Source organism: Canis aureus, chromosome 31 (genome assembly GCF_053574225.1).
Source record: "Canis aureus isolate CA01 chromosome 31, VMU_Caureus_v.1.0, whole genome shotgun sequence".
NCBI lineage: Eukaryota > Metazoa > Chordata > Mammalia > Carnivora > Canidae > Canis > Canis aureus.
In genome coordinates this window covers 11,582,417-11,596,730 of record NC_135641.1, presented here as the reverse complement: position 1 = coordinate 11,596,730, position 14,314 = coordinate 11,582,417, and the positions used below count along the sequence as shown (strand labels likewise).

General features: G+C 59.4%; 1 pseudogene; it reads left to right on the top strand.

Annotated features, from left to right (window-relative positions):
• Nucleotides 1-13,225: 13,225 nt before the first annotated feature.
• On the top strand, nucleotides 13,226-14,007 carry LOC144302184 (glucose-induced degradation protein 8 homolog pseudogene; annotated as a pseudogene).
• Nucleotides 14,008-14,314: the final 307 nt, after the last annotated feature.

The window sequence follows — 14,314 nt, the reverse complement described above, 5'->3', positions numbered from 1 at the left end:
AACGGCTCGGCAACAGGCTTCGGGTTGTTTCCGCGGCTCCTGGGGCTGGGCAGCTCGTGAGCGACTGGTCACGGGGGCCCTTGGACTGAGCTCGTCCCGTGTCTCCCAGCGTCACTGGGCCCTGCAGCCGGGCCCGCCATGACTCCCGGGCCCCGGGGCGCGGTCCAGGCCACATCAGTAGGGCCGGCTTGGATTCTTCCCGACGCCGTGCTCAGCATCCACACCCTCTGAACCGCGGAAGCACCAGCAGTGCTCAAGGCCATACAGAGGCCCTCTGGCGGGTCACTTACAGTTTGGGAACCAGTGTGTGACCCGAGGCAGATTTGGGTCCTGCCTGCCTGTGTTTGCAGAGTATCTTCGTGGTGATGACTGGGTGGCTGTGGCAGGTGTGAGAGACCCTGAAAGGTGGCCGGGCTCTGGAGCCCGGGGGGCAGCCCTGCCTGGGCGAGGACACCCCAGCCCCCCGACGGGAGCGGTGCCCCAGGGCCGGGCGTGCGGCACCCCCGGAGCCCCCAAGCTGGGACCAGAGTGAGAGCGGGCATCCTGACTGCGGAGGGTGGGGGGCCTGCAGCCTGACGCCCCCTCTGGTTCTCTGATGGTGTGAGAACAGCTGCTCATTTTGGGTGGAAAATCTTCACTTTACATTACTATTGAGCCTGTTCATGGCTCCCCACAGAGCAGCCCACTGGGCAGCAGAAATTGCTCGGCCCAGCATGCAGGGTGAGGAATCCTGGGGCCACGCTGGGCCTGGGCCATCTCATGGGATGTGAGCTAATGACGTCAGGGCCCGGCAGACGGGTAGCGCTGTGGTTTGCACACCAGGGCGCAGGTGTCCTTCCCAGCTCCAGAGGGATGCACCAAGGCCCAGAGCGGAGCATCCTCTGCTAGCAGCTCTGTGAGAGAAACTCAGGTGGGCAGAGCCCACAGAGCCTGGCCCTTGGAGAAGCATCTGCGTGGTCAGGGTATCATGAACGGTGCTGAATTCTGTCTTGAGTTTGTAGAACAAAGAGCGGTTGGGGTGTTTTGGGCTGGCCTCCCTCCCTCTCCATGTCCTCAATTTTCAGCTCAATGCAGTTTTATTTTTTTTTAAATGCTGTAGCCACTTTTTTTTTTTTTTAAGATTTATTTATTCATGAGAGACACACAGAGAGAGACAGACATAGGCAGAGGGAGAAGCAGGCTCCCTATGAGGAGCCTGACATGGGACTTGATCCCAGGACCCCAGGGTCATGCTCTGAGCCGCAGGCAGATGCTCAACCACTGAGCCACCCAGGGATGCAGAGTATAGAGGACCCCAGGGATAGGTCTGGTGCAGGGAGGGGGTCCTGCCCGAGTTTGATCTGCACCTGCGCGTGCCGTGCCAGGTGGAGCAGAGTGATGCTGGCCGTCCTTGGGGGTGACCCCATCCTCCTCGATTTCCACCCTCCCTTTTGGGACTGACCCCTTCGTCCATGTCAGGTAGGGCCCTTCTCCCCCCAGAGCCACCTGGAGGGGGCCAGAGGATCGTTTTCCTCTCTTCTAATGTCAGGTCCTGGAATCCTCACTGGCCAGTAGTTAATCAGCTATTTCTGACATCCGCTCTGTCATGGTCAGAAACACGTGGGTCGTCTTTCCTCCGTACAGATCGTGAGCCCTCTGGAGTGTGTACGTGTGCCTGTGCGTGGTGTTCCTCCCGGGTCAGCTCCGTGCTGGACCCCTTCCCCTGTCCTGCTACCACGTGTCACAGAAAGTCTGCAACAAACAGCAGAAGTTGAGTGAAGGAAAAACATGTTTTCGCGTTAAGAAGAACGGCCGCAAATCGGTTAAGACTCAAGGTGTCTTTTTTTCTGTAGGAAACTTGGGACCTGGATACGTACCAGACTTTTTAAATATCAAGTCCTCCTTGCAGGCTGTGGCTGGAGGGTTGTGTGTGGTGCTGTGATCGTGAGCCTGCCAGCTGTCAGCCCAGGAAGGGGGAAGGCTGAAGCCACAGCGAAGCCCCATCATTGCCAACATTTTGTTTTGTTGTTTGGCCTTATCCTGGCTCCCTGGTGTCCTGTGTCCTGCCCCTGGAGGGGGCGCATCTACTGACGAGTCCGTCCCCTACCCCGCAGGCGGGCCCACCTCCCTCCCTGCTGCCGCCTGCCCGGGGAGGGGCAGTGCCCTCCCACTGGGGTCCTGCAGCCGGTGCCCCTGGGCCCTTCCAGAGGGAAGTTCTGACTGTGGGAGCGGCTCAGCGCAGGGAAGAGAGGGGGCGCTCCTGCCTCACCACTGGGTTCCTCAGCCCTGCGAACCTCTTCCCCGTCCCCACGGCCCTGCCCTTCCTCCGCAGAGCTCGCACACCTGCACATCAGCCCCGGGCCGGGCCAGAGGGTCCCCGGAGGGGGTGGGTGGCCCCCCAGGTAGCCTGTGATTAAGTTAATAGTTGAAACCGTGTGCTCTGGTTAAAAAGAAGGACCGGGAAATAAGGCTGCCACTTGTTTCTCCTGCTGGACAAAGGAAAGATCTGTCGAATCCTAACAGTGGCAACGGGGTGGAGCTGGAGACTTTGGATGTGGGAGCGGTGGGGGCTGGGCCACTCTTGCCACCGCAGCAGGGGGTGCCAGGCTCCCGCTCTCTGTGCAGCACCTGTAGCTGCTCTCAGCCCAGGGCAGGAGGTTGTCCTTCTTGTCACCCTTGTCCCCAGTCCCCAGCGTGCTAAGAGGAGACCTGCACACCGACCCCCAAGCCATGGCTTCTGGGGGACTCTGGGGGTGTTGGAGGGTGGGAAGTAGAGCAGGAGCTGCGTACAGGGCTGAGGACGCTCCTGATCTGTCGCCCTCCCTCAGTAGCCCTGTGAGCCCCCCAGGGCCAGGGAGGGACTCTGTGTCTCAGCCCCTCCGCCTGGAGACGCCTGGGGACAGGGCATTGCAGCCTGCATCCGGGCCAGGGCAGGGAGCCCACATGGGAACCTCTGCACCAAAGCACTTGGCACAGCGCCAGCTGCCCCACGCACCTCTCCTGCCCGGGCGTCTGGATCCTGGGTCACAGCTGCTGCCCCCCAGCACCCACCCCCCGGCTCTCATTCCAGCTGCCTTGGGCCCAAGTCCAGGGCAGGCCTCGTGGCAGCGACCCCCAGGAGCTGCACGACCGCAGCCAGGTGCCGCGCGGGCCTCAGGGAGAGGTTGGCCGGTGACCAGGGCACTGAGGCCGAGCCCACCCCTCCCGCAGCGAGGCCGCAGGGGTCTGGGGAGGGGTGGAGTGGCTGCCACACCCTGGGGACAGGACGGGCCACCCCCTCCCAGTCTGTGGCCGCAGGCGTGCGCTGGCCAGCCGTGGCTCCCGAGGGCCGGGAACCTGACCGTTAGGTTTAGGGCCCCCTTACGAGAACGCTCTACACGTAGACACGGGGAACCTGCGTAGATGCGGAAGAAATATTCCTCCTCGTGTGAGGACAAACACCACAACTCGCTTCACAGCCTGACTCTGCTCTTTCTTCCGGTCACGGCCACCTCCCTCCGCCTGCATCAGCCCTGAGGGGTGGGGTGCCCCGGGGGGTGAGCTCCCCTGGTCCCCACCCCCCGCCCCTGGATGCCCCTGGACCTCCCGACCTGCCCTCCCCTCCGGCGGGAAGGGACAGGCCGAGACGCCGCGGGGATGGAAGGCGCGCACAGCTCAGCAGGTGGACGTGCCCCGAGGTCCCTGAGGTTCCCGAGGCATCTGGGAAATTCCTGCTTTTTCTCAGAAACCCACCTTGTCCCCAGAATCCAGTTTTTTGTGTATCTGACAGTTTGAACTGAATGATCATGAAAGCTACTTCAGCTCAGGAATGGGCAGCTCTCCCAGCTTTTGGTGATTCAATCCACGTCACCACTCACAGGGGGCTCCTGGTTCCCCCACCGGCCCCCTGCCGGCCTCGTCCACCCCTCCTTCACTGCACGACAAAGGTGGGGGCGGCACCCAGGCCCCCGGGGGCTGCATAGCAGTTGGGAGGGTGACCCCGGAGGGCAGGCATGAGGAAGTTCTGTGTAGACAGGAGAGTGGGCTTTCCTGAATATCGCCTATTAGGGAACAGGTGACAGATTTCAGAGGCGGACACCAGGATCTAAGTCTTTGGAAGGTGTTGGGGGGAGCAAGCATGGCCTGACCCCTTGCCTGAGCCAGGAAGACTTCCTACCGTGGCTAACATGCCACCCTGAGTGATCGAGGGTGCCGGGGGCCTTGGAGGTTCAGCTCACAGGGGCTCCCAGGCTGGGCCCTGACTGGGTGCCCTGCACTCCGCATGGGTGGTAGGTGTGGGTGACCGCGGAGTCCACCTCAGCCTCACCTGTCCCAAACTAAGAGTGCGTTTCAGATCTGTTGCCCGGCCCAAGGGGCTTCTGGTTGGCAGAGGGGTGGGCCGGGGGGCTCCTGGCTGTCTCAGATCCAAACAGCTCCCAGCCCCCACCAACACCTCCCATGAGGCCCCAAAAGCCAGCCTCAGGGAGAGGGTCCTGACCAGGCAGGAGCCGAAAGCTCTGGCCATCCTGCAGTCCTCACTCGGAGCAGCTTCCACTGGGCTCGAGGGTCCCCGACACCAGGGCGGCAGCTGACGTCCAGCGTCGATGGAGGTGTGGTGTTCTCACCTGCCTCGTCACCTAAGTCCCCTCATCAGGCCAAGGTCTTCAAAACGCTGCCAGGTGGGTGGCGATGAGTGTGCTGCCAGCTTCGTGATGTCAGCGTTTCCCAGCCCGCGCAAGTCCCCCTCCGCGTCCCTCTGCCTCTGGCAGTTGTCCTGCTGCTACCCTCGGCTGCTCCGTAGGTGCTTGGGCAGGTGGCTCTGGCTGGGCAGGGTCAGGGGCTGCCTGCCTTCAGGACGGCAGCAGGAGGCTCAGCCCGTCTCCTTAGTGTCACAGCACAACATCCTGTGTGGGGCTCAAGCCCACGAGCACGTCCTGAGCACCAACCGCTCCGCTGGTGTGGGTCCCCCGATACTTGGTGATCATGTGGGGTTCGTGGTGAGGTTCGCAAGCCCATCCCATCGCAGTGATCTGCTGAGAGGGCCCCAGGCTGCAGCAGGGAGTCCTACTGATGGCTAAGATCGATTCCAGCAGAAGGATTCAGAGCAGAACCAGCAAAGGGAAAAGGTGTGTGAAGTCCAGGGGAGACCAGATGTGAGCTGCCAAGAGCCCCCTCCCCTGGAATCCCACAGGACGGGCTTCATTCCTTCAGCGAGGGGTTGAGGACACGGGTGAGATGCCGTCTACCAGGGAAGTCATTAGAGTTCAGGGGGTTTTCATGGAGATCTGGCCACGTAGGCTCCTTCGGCCCAGCAGGGACCAGCGTGCCAGACCCGAGGGAGGAAGCAGGTGTTGGTCTAGCCTGGGCACAACCAGTCCCTCCAGTCAGTCGGGGACTGGGGGGACCAGGGAGACACAGGCGCCGAACCTCCTCCTCGACAAGGAGAGAGGCTTGTCTAGGGCACTTTATCTGCAGGAGCAGAGTGGGGCGGGGAGCTTTTTGAGGCCCCTCTGACCTGATTTCACCAGGTGTGGAGGTGGCCCTGAATGTTGAGTCTGAATTTTAGGCTTTAGCCCAACGCACAGCAGATGCTCAGCAGCTGTTTGTCGAGGGAGGGCAGGAATGTATGGTGTGGCTTCCAGAACTCTCCCTGGGGACTGCTCCTCCGCCGTAGCAGCTTGGCAGGAATCACACCGCCCCACAAAGCCCAGCTCGGGCCTGACCTCAGCTGGATGGGGAATCTCGGACCACGCTTGACTCACTGGTCCCCTTGACCTGACAGGGGAGCCATGGGACTGCCTTGCCTCCCATGAGAGAAGGACTTAAATCCCGTGACTTTGCATTTTCCGCTGCCGTGTTCCCGGAGTCCTGAGCGGTGCCTGGTGCACAGATGATCCTTAAGCATCTGCTTGTTAGGAAGGCCCAGCCCCTAAACCAACCTCTGATTAGGGGAGAGCATGGCCCAGTGGGCTCAGCTTGGCCTTCAGCTGCCCCCACCGCTGGAGGCTGGGGGAGCAGGGTCCCTTCAAGCACCAGAGATTCCCAGGGGGAGGGAGAGGGGAGGAAGGGGAAGGGGGAGGAGGAGGAGGTGGGGGCCGTCCCTGGGAATGCTCCGCCCCGAAGGCACAGCCATCTGCACTTCCTCTGTGGTCAGCACCTCTGGGCGAATTTCTGCGCTGCCCTTTCATCCCGGGGGGAGGGAGCAGGGGCTGCTGGGGGCAGGAATGGGGCAATGATGGAGTCATTGCCTCTGCACGCAGGCCACTTGAAGTCCCATCGCCCTTGTCCCTGGGCCAAGAGCCATGCCGTGCTGGCGCTGGGGTCTGTCCTCGCTGGACCAGGCACTGCTTCTGTCCTGTGAGCTCAGAGGCGGGGCCAGACTCAGTCTCCCCACCTGCCCTTCTGTTTCTCCTTGGCTCTACTTGGTGGACCTTGACCCCAGAGGGCTTCTCTGACGCGTCTGGGGACCGCCCTGATCTGCTAGGATGACACTGACCCCCCCACTGGGGCAGGGCTCCAACTTGCCTGCCCCAAGAGCCTCAGATACCTGGGAGTTTTCTGGGCTCCCCGGGGCCACTTTTGGGTTGTGCGGGTGGTTCCTTGCACCCGGGGCTGGCACCGTACCTGCCTGGAGGAAGGAGCACCTCCTCCTAATTATCACAAAGGCCCTGCGTAGACTAGCTGGGCTGGAGGACCCAGGCACAGCCACAACGTGACAGCCTCCAGGACCAGGACTGGGTCCTCGGGGCTCCCGGGGCTCTCAGAGCTCTTCCTCAGCGCTTGCCAGCCAGGGAGAGGCACAGTGCCTGATGTTGCCAAGGGTGGTGACTGGAGGGACCCCAAAGGGATGAGGAGGTCGGGCATGGCGGTTTGCAGTGGCCGAGAGGCTTGGAGGTGTGACGGGCCTCTAGCTATGCTGTCTGGGCAGGGCTGCAGGGAGGGCTCGCGTCCACTCCGCCCCGAGGTCCAGGGTCTTTCTCCAGGACACACGGGACCTCTCTTGTCCATCTGGAAGCTCTACCGAATCTCCAAGACCCTCCCGATGTCACTGCCTCCATGAAGCCCACCTGCTCCCAGCCTCACTCTTACCCACAGGACTGATGACTGGTGGAAGAAATGCCTGCTTGTTCCCAGTGCCTGGGACAGCATCTTGCTGCCATGAGCGAGTCTGGGAAAGGCTGGAATGATCCGCCTGACCGGAGAGGTGGTGGGATCGCTGGTGTGCGTGTGTGTGGTGCGCAAACACGTCAAACTCCTCAGACCGCACCAGGCGGCCTGAGCCGGGGCCTGCGGCCTCTGCCTTCCTGGAATTGCATTTTCTCCCTGAAACCATGTCAGTTAAATTTCCGTTTGACACGGTGCCGAGTGGACCCCACCTGCCCTAGAAAATGGCAGGAACGCTTTGAATCTCTCCGACTTAACCTTTTCATCCTGACTGAACCTTTCCCTCCTTAGCGTCAATGAAGAAATTAGGGCTCCTGACAGTGCTGATTTAGGGAGACTCCACAGGCCCCGCTCAGGATGGGCTCCTTGGCGGTTGAAAGGACGTGCTCTGTACGTGGGGGTGCCCCTATGTGGGGGCCTGTATGTGGGGGTGCCCTGTATGTGGGTGCCCCATATGTGGGGGTACCCCATCTGCGGGGGTGCCCCATGTGTGGGGCTCAGGCCTTTGAGAAGAATGTTCACCCACTCTATGGGGCCAAGGACCCAGCCGTCCTTGGCCCCACAGCACCCTAGGGGTCTGGCCCTGGGCACCCCAGGAGACGGCTGGTGGCGTCAGCACTTTGGGGGGTGGTTGGGGGGCACCCCAGCTGCTCTGGGCCGCGCTCCGCCTCTGCCCCTGGGCTCTCGCCTCCCGTGTCCTCTAGCACAGCAGTGCCAGGGCGGGGAGGGTGCAGCGGCCCCGGCAGGTGCCCCGTCCCCGCCTGACACCCAGGCCCACGTGGCTGTCCTGGGGGGAATGCCTGGGGCCCGGGTTAGCGTCCCCAGGGCGCCGGGACAGCACCACAGACGCGGGGCCAGCACGACCTGATTCTCCCACACTTGCGAGGCTGGAAGTCTGAGGTCCCGGCGTGGCAGGCCCATGCTGTTTCCGGAGGTCCCCGGGGAGCAACCTTCCTGCCCTTCAGCTCCTTGTGGCGGCCGTGCAGGTACTGGTGGTCCCCGGCCTGTGACATGTCCCTGCAACCGCCACCTTTGTCTCCCCGTGGCCGCCCTCCGTCTGTGTCCGTGGCCGGATGTCCCTCCCTCCATCAGGTTTGGGGTGAGGGCCCACCCTCATCCAAGGGACCTCATTCTAACCTCATTACCTCTGCAAGGCCCTGTTTCCAATCAGCGTCGTATTCTGAGGTTCAGGGACAGGAGTGTGTGGAGGCCACTGCTCCACCCTGTACCCCAACCCACGACTCACTCTGCCCTGTCTGGGCCAGCTCGACCCTGTGACAGGTGCCGTGGCAGATGTTTCTCTCTCACGGCTCCGGAGGTTGGAGGCCCAAGGTGGGGTGCCAGTGGCTTCAGGTCCTGGCGGGTGCTTGGCTGCCTCCCCCTCGTCCTCGGGCGGCCTTTCCCCGGCGCAGGCCTGTGAGGACAGGTGGGCCTCCCTCTTCCTACAGGAAGTGCACCGATCCTGTCCTGAGGGCTCCCCCTCATCCAGCTGCCTCCAGAGGCCGTCCCACTGGGGGTCGGGCTTCCACACAGGGACCTGGGGACACACACACACAGCCACGGTGCCCTCCTGCCCCAGGACGCCTGCGGCCCAAAGAGGCCTCCTCATGTTGGCGAAGAAGGGACCGCCCAGTGGGGAGGGCTGATGGTGGGGAAGACCTGGGGCGCAGCGGGGGAGCGAAGGGGAGCCAGGTCACCTCTTCAGCTGCTCATTACTTGGGGTGCCAGCAATGCTAAGGCCATGACGTGTCACCAGCCTCCTGGGGAGCAGGACAATGGGGACCAATCCAGTTCAGGGACTATGTCCCTGCCTCTGTGGGTTTCCCGAGAGAGAGCTGGCGGGGGCGGGGGGGGGGTGTCAGGTGGGCCTTGCCACTGGCCTGGAGGGTGATTGCAGACCTGGGGGCGGCTGTGGAGGGCTCTTTCCCTATCCCCTCAGGAGCACGTTGCTCTGGGCTTGAGTTCTGCAGCCGGCCAGCTTGGTTGGGGGGCCACCCAGCATCCCCTAGACCAGGTCTTGGCCCGGGACTGTTTTTGTCTCTAAAATGGGGATGGAATACTCTCTGCTTCGGGGTTGTGGTGAGGACCAAGAGGCAGCACCTGTGCAGAGCGAGGCTTCGCTGAGGCCGTTGCTGTTACTCCTACCTACCCCGCTCTTTCCGCTCACGGCCACCTGCTACCGTATTATTCCTGCGAATGGGATCCTGCAGGACATCCCCTCTGGTGTCTGCCCTCTTTCACTGAGCAGAAGTTTATCCCTTTTTACGGCCGACTGACCCTGGATTGTATGGGCATGCATTTCATTGATCCCTGCATTGGCTAATGGATATCGGGGTGGTTCCCCCCCCTCCTTTAAGCCGTTTTGGACAGTGCTGCTCTGAACATTCATGTACAAGTCTCTGTGGACATCTGTTCTCATCTCTTGGGCACACCTACGGGTGGAAGTGCTGGGTCATAAGATCGTTCTATGTGCAACCCATTGAGGAACAACCCTGTGTTTTCCACACTAGCTTTGCCATTTTACATTCCCAGCAGCAGTGGAGGAGGGTTCTGATTTCTCCACATCCTCGCTCACACTGGGTACTGTCAGACTGTTTGATCGTAGCCATCCTAGGGGGTATGAAGAGGTATCTCGCGGTTTTGAGTTGCACTTCCCTTATAGGCAAACCCACAGACGTAGAGCAGGGTCATGTTTGCAAGTGCAGGAGGGGGAATGTTCTGGAGTTAGATGGTTATCATGTTTGCATGATACAGCCAAGATGCCAAAAACCACCCAGTTGTGCAGCACGTTAAGATGGTGAACTTCATTTTGTTGGACAAACAACTTATTCCTCCCATGCCACCACATCCAAGAGCCTCAGAGGGTCTCTCTCTTCCTTGTTTGTATCACTTGTGCTATGACCCTCCTGTCACTGTGCTGTGGTGTGGACAACGGATCCCTCTCACCTATAGATTCAACGCCCGTGACTTAGCTCTTCACTGCCGTCCCCACACGGCAAGTGGGAAGTTTCTGGAAGCATGACCCTGGGGGCAGGAGTGTGGGAGCAGTGGCTAGCATAGGGGGCTGGCCACACTCTGCCCAGCACGTCCTTGCCACGACTCCCCACAGAAGGACCGAGTACCTAGAAGTAATGGAACTTGGGTTTCTTTGTAAGAAAGTTGCTGATGGAAACCAGCCACTCGTGGCCGAGTTGGACGCCACATAAGAGCATGATGGTTGTGGGCCAGGACATAGAACTTTTGGAAAAGTGAGGCTGACATGCCACATTGACAGGCGGCTTTGATCTCGGGTTGCCCCGCACAGTGTCTGCAAAAGCAGCAGGACTTGTGAAACCCTTTGTTGACTTGAGAGGTACAGCTTTTCACAAACTAAAATGTTGGCAAGTGCTGAGCGGAGCATGTGCACAGGAAGCATCAGCTGGGTGGCACAGGACCCGGGGAGGCCGCGGGCCTGGGGCTGGGTGTGGCTTGAACCCCCGACTCTGGGGCGAGGGCACCCGGCCAGATGTTGCCACCCGGCCGGCGGTGCTCAGGAGACCTGGGGCCCCAGGGCGCCTGCATACACCCAGGCTGGGATGGGGGCCGGCAGGGCCGGAGAGCCTGTGCGGCGGCTGAGGGCTTGCCCGTCCTGAGGCCAGGGAGCAAGGGGCCGCCCCAGCATCCCTCTGCGGTTAGAACCAAAAAACCTTGAAGGAGCCTCGGTGTCCATCGAAAGGTGAATGGATAAAGAAGCTGTGGTCTATGTATACAATGGAATATTCCTCAGCCATTAGAAATGACAAATACCCCCCATTTGCTTCGACGTGGATGAAACTGGAGGGGATTATGCTGAGTGAAGTAAGTCAGTCGGAGAAGGACAAACATTATATGTTCTCATTCATTTGGGGAATATAAATAATAGTGAAAGGGAATATAAGGGAAGGGAGAAGAAATGTGTGAGAAATATCAGAAAGGGAGACAGAACGTAAAGACTGCTAACTCTGGGAAATGAACTAGGGGTGGTGGAAGGGGAGGAGGGCGGGGGGTGGGGGTGAATGGGTGACGGGCACTGAGGTGGGCACTTGACGGGATGAGCACTGGGTGTTATTCTGTATGTTGGTAAATTGAACACCAATAAAAAATAAACTTATTAAAAAAAAAAAAAGAACCAAAAACCTTGGAAACAACCGAGAGAGGCCTCCAGGGGGCAGTGGTGAGGCAAGCTCAGGCACACCCAACCCTGGAAATGCTTCCTGGCCCTTAGGGACAAGGAAAAAGGCCCAGGACTTTGCTTTTCTTCTTTTAAGTCATAAAATGACATATTGGAACATGCAGTGGACATGGGTGGATGCTTTACTTTTTTTGATAATGTGAATGTGTTCTTTTTTATTCCTGTAATAAAACTATAGTTAAGGACCTATGTACTTAGGTGCTTCCCCGCCCCGCCCCCCAAAGGTCTAACTGCATGTGGCTACCAGCTTCGTGTGTGTGTGTGTGTGTGTGTGTGTGTGTGTGTGTGTGTGTAGGGGGAGTGGGCAGCCTGGCCTTGCCCTCAGGGCAGCCACAGAAGCACCTTCTTCCTGTCTGTTGTTAAGCACAGGGGCGGCCCAGAGAGGTCCCTGTCTTCCTCCAAGGACACACAGCCACACAGCGAGGCAGGGAGAGGGCTGCAGGAAGGGGCCAGGTGGGCAGGCAGGCCGAGCACCCAGCCCCGCAGGCAGGAGCAGGGGTCAGGCGCCAAAGACCAGCAGGTTGGGTGCAGCGGCGGCCTCAGCGATGCTGTTCCCATTTACAGGCATCCAGTGTTTGCCCCCAGACCCGGGGCCGGGCAACAGGCTGGTGGCCCCCAGGGACCGGGCTTCCAGTGCGCAGGCACACCCCACAGCTGGAGGGGATGCCCTTGTGGGTGCCCGGAAGCCCAGGTGGGCGGAGCCAAGTGGGGCGGGGGCGGGGCCTGGGCAGAGGTGGGATTGGGTGGGGGGCGCACCCACCTGGTAACTGGAACCCCATCCTGTAATAGGGAGGGAACACACCAAAGTGCTCTTTGCCTGACTTTTTGAGTCTTTAGTGAGCATGTAACATGCAGCATGGAATGTTCTGTAATTGTGCCGAACCGACCCTGCAAACCCAAAGTCATGTCAAATGTTAAGTCACCGTCATTGACATTTGAAGAATGCTAGTGGAAAAGAACACAGGCCCCAGAGGAAGCTGCCCTGATTTGTATCCTGTGTGACGTCGGCCAAGTCACTAAGCTACTCTGTGCCACCTCCATGCCTTGTCCGTAAAATGAGCGTAGTACCTACCTCTGTGGATTTGTGTGAGGAGCTGAATCATTCTATACAAAGCTGTCGGATGCTCCCTGGTTCACAGAAGAGGCCCAGTAACACAGCAGAGGGAGATCAGGGGACAAGCCTGGAATCTCTCTCTTCTCTGAGGGCAGAGCTGACTGTGACACGTCCCTGTCCCTGGACTTGCAGACAAAGTGCCAGAGCCAGTTCCTTCCATGTGCGATGCTGGTGACCTAGGTTTGCCAGGCGATGAAGTGGAGGAAGGCACCCAGGGTGGCTGCTGCCTGGCTGTGTGCAGCAGAGGTGCTGGTTTCTGTGGGCAGTATGGGGCACATCCCAGCGTCCCCATCCTTGGTGCTGGGGATCCTCCTGCAAAAGTTCTCCTTGTGGCTGAGTGTTACTCCTGACTTGGCTCTCTGGCCCTCCTGGGAATTCAGAAAGCGACCTAGCACCTTCTAATAAATCCTAGATGCTAGACTGGAGCATCAGCCATGTGCGTGCAGGTGACACAACAAGCAGGCATCACGTGGCCTTTGGAGCGTGGAGCCAGGGGGGGACTGCAGTTCCACTTCTCATCTCACAGGACAGCTTCACTGGTGATACTGGCAGCGTAACACCAGCCTGATAATATCTGCCTTTTAAAATGTGAAGATCAGGCGGCTCCCGGGCAGGCAGCCGTGGAGGCCGTGGAGACCGCGAAGCGCGGGAGGGAGGCGACCTGCCAAGGGACAGTGTTTCCCGCGAAGGCTCCGGCCTGCAGGGGGGCGGCCAGCCCCAGGGCGAGGTGCTTGAGCTCCACGAGGAGGACGGCATTTATTGCACCAGCGCAGCGGAGCTGGAGCCGAAATAAATCAGAATGAGTTATGCAGAAAGACCCGATGAAATCACGAAAGATGAGTGGATGGAGAAACTCAATAACTTGCATGTCCAGCGGGCAGACATGAACCGCCTCATCATGAACTACTTGGTCACAGAGGGCTTTAAGGAAGCAGCAGAGAAATCTCGAATGGAATCTGGGATTGAACCTAGTGTGGAGCTAGAAACACTTGATGAGCGGATCAAAATCCATGAGATGATCCTGAAAGGCCAGATCCAGGAGGCTATTGCGTTGATCAACAGTCTCCATCCGGAGCTCCTGGCCACAAACCGGTACCTTTACTTCCACCTGCAACAACAGCACCTCATAGAGCTGATCCGCCAGCGTGAGACCAAGGCGGCGCTGGAGTTCGCACAGACCCAGCTGGCCGAGCAAGGTGAGGAGAGCAGGGAATGCCTGACGGAGACGGAGCGCACCCTGGCCCTGCTGGCCCTTGACAACCCAGAAGAGTTGCCGTTTGGGGACCTGCTTCACATGATGCAGAGGTAGAAGGTGTGGAGTGAAGTTAACCAAGCTGTCCTAGATTATGAAAATCATGAGTCAATACCCAAGCTGGCAAAATTACTGAAACTACTCCTTTGGGCTCAGAATGAGCTGGACCAGAAGAAAGTAAAATATCCCAAAATGACAGACCTCAGCAAAGGTGTGATCGAGGAGCCCAAGTAGAGTCCGTGCCGGCGGCCCTGTGCTTCCCCGGCAGGGACTCCTCAGAGCAGCCGTCTGTGACTCAGATTTTGACTGCAGTAGAGAACTCTTTTTTCCCCTTTTTATATTTATTTATTTATTTATTTATTTATTTATTTATTTATTTATTTATTTATTTGACTCGGCATCTTTTTTAAAGGGAAGTGTGGCCCTTTTAAGTGCTGGAAAACGTGCAGTGAATGGCACTGTCTCTTTGGCAGTGTGGTGCAGACTCTGCACCCTGGGCATGCTTTGAAGGCGAGGACAGGACGCAGGGCGCTCCTGCTGTTTGGCTCCTGAAGGATCGCACCCCCATGGAGTGTTCGGTTAGGAGGGGATATTGTTGAACTGAGGCCTCCCACTC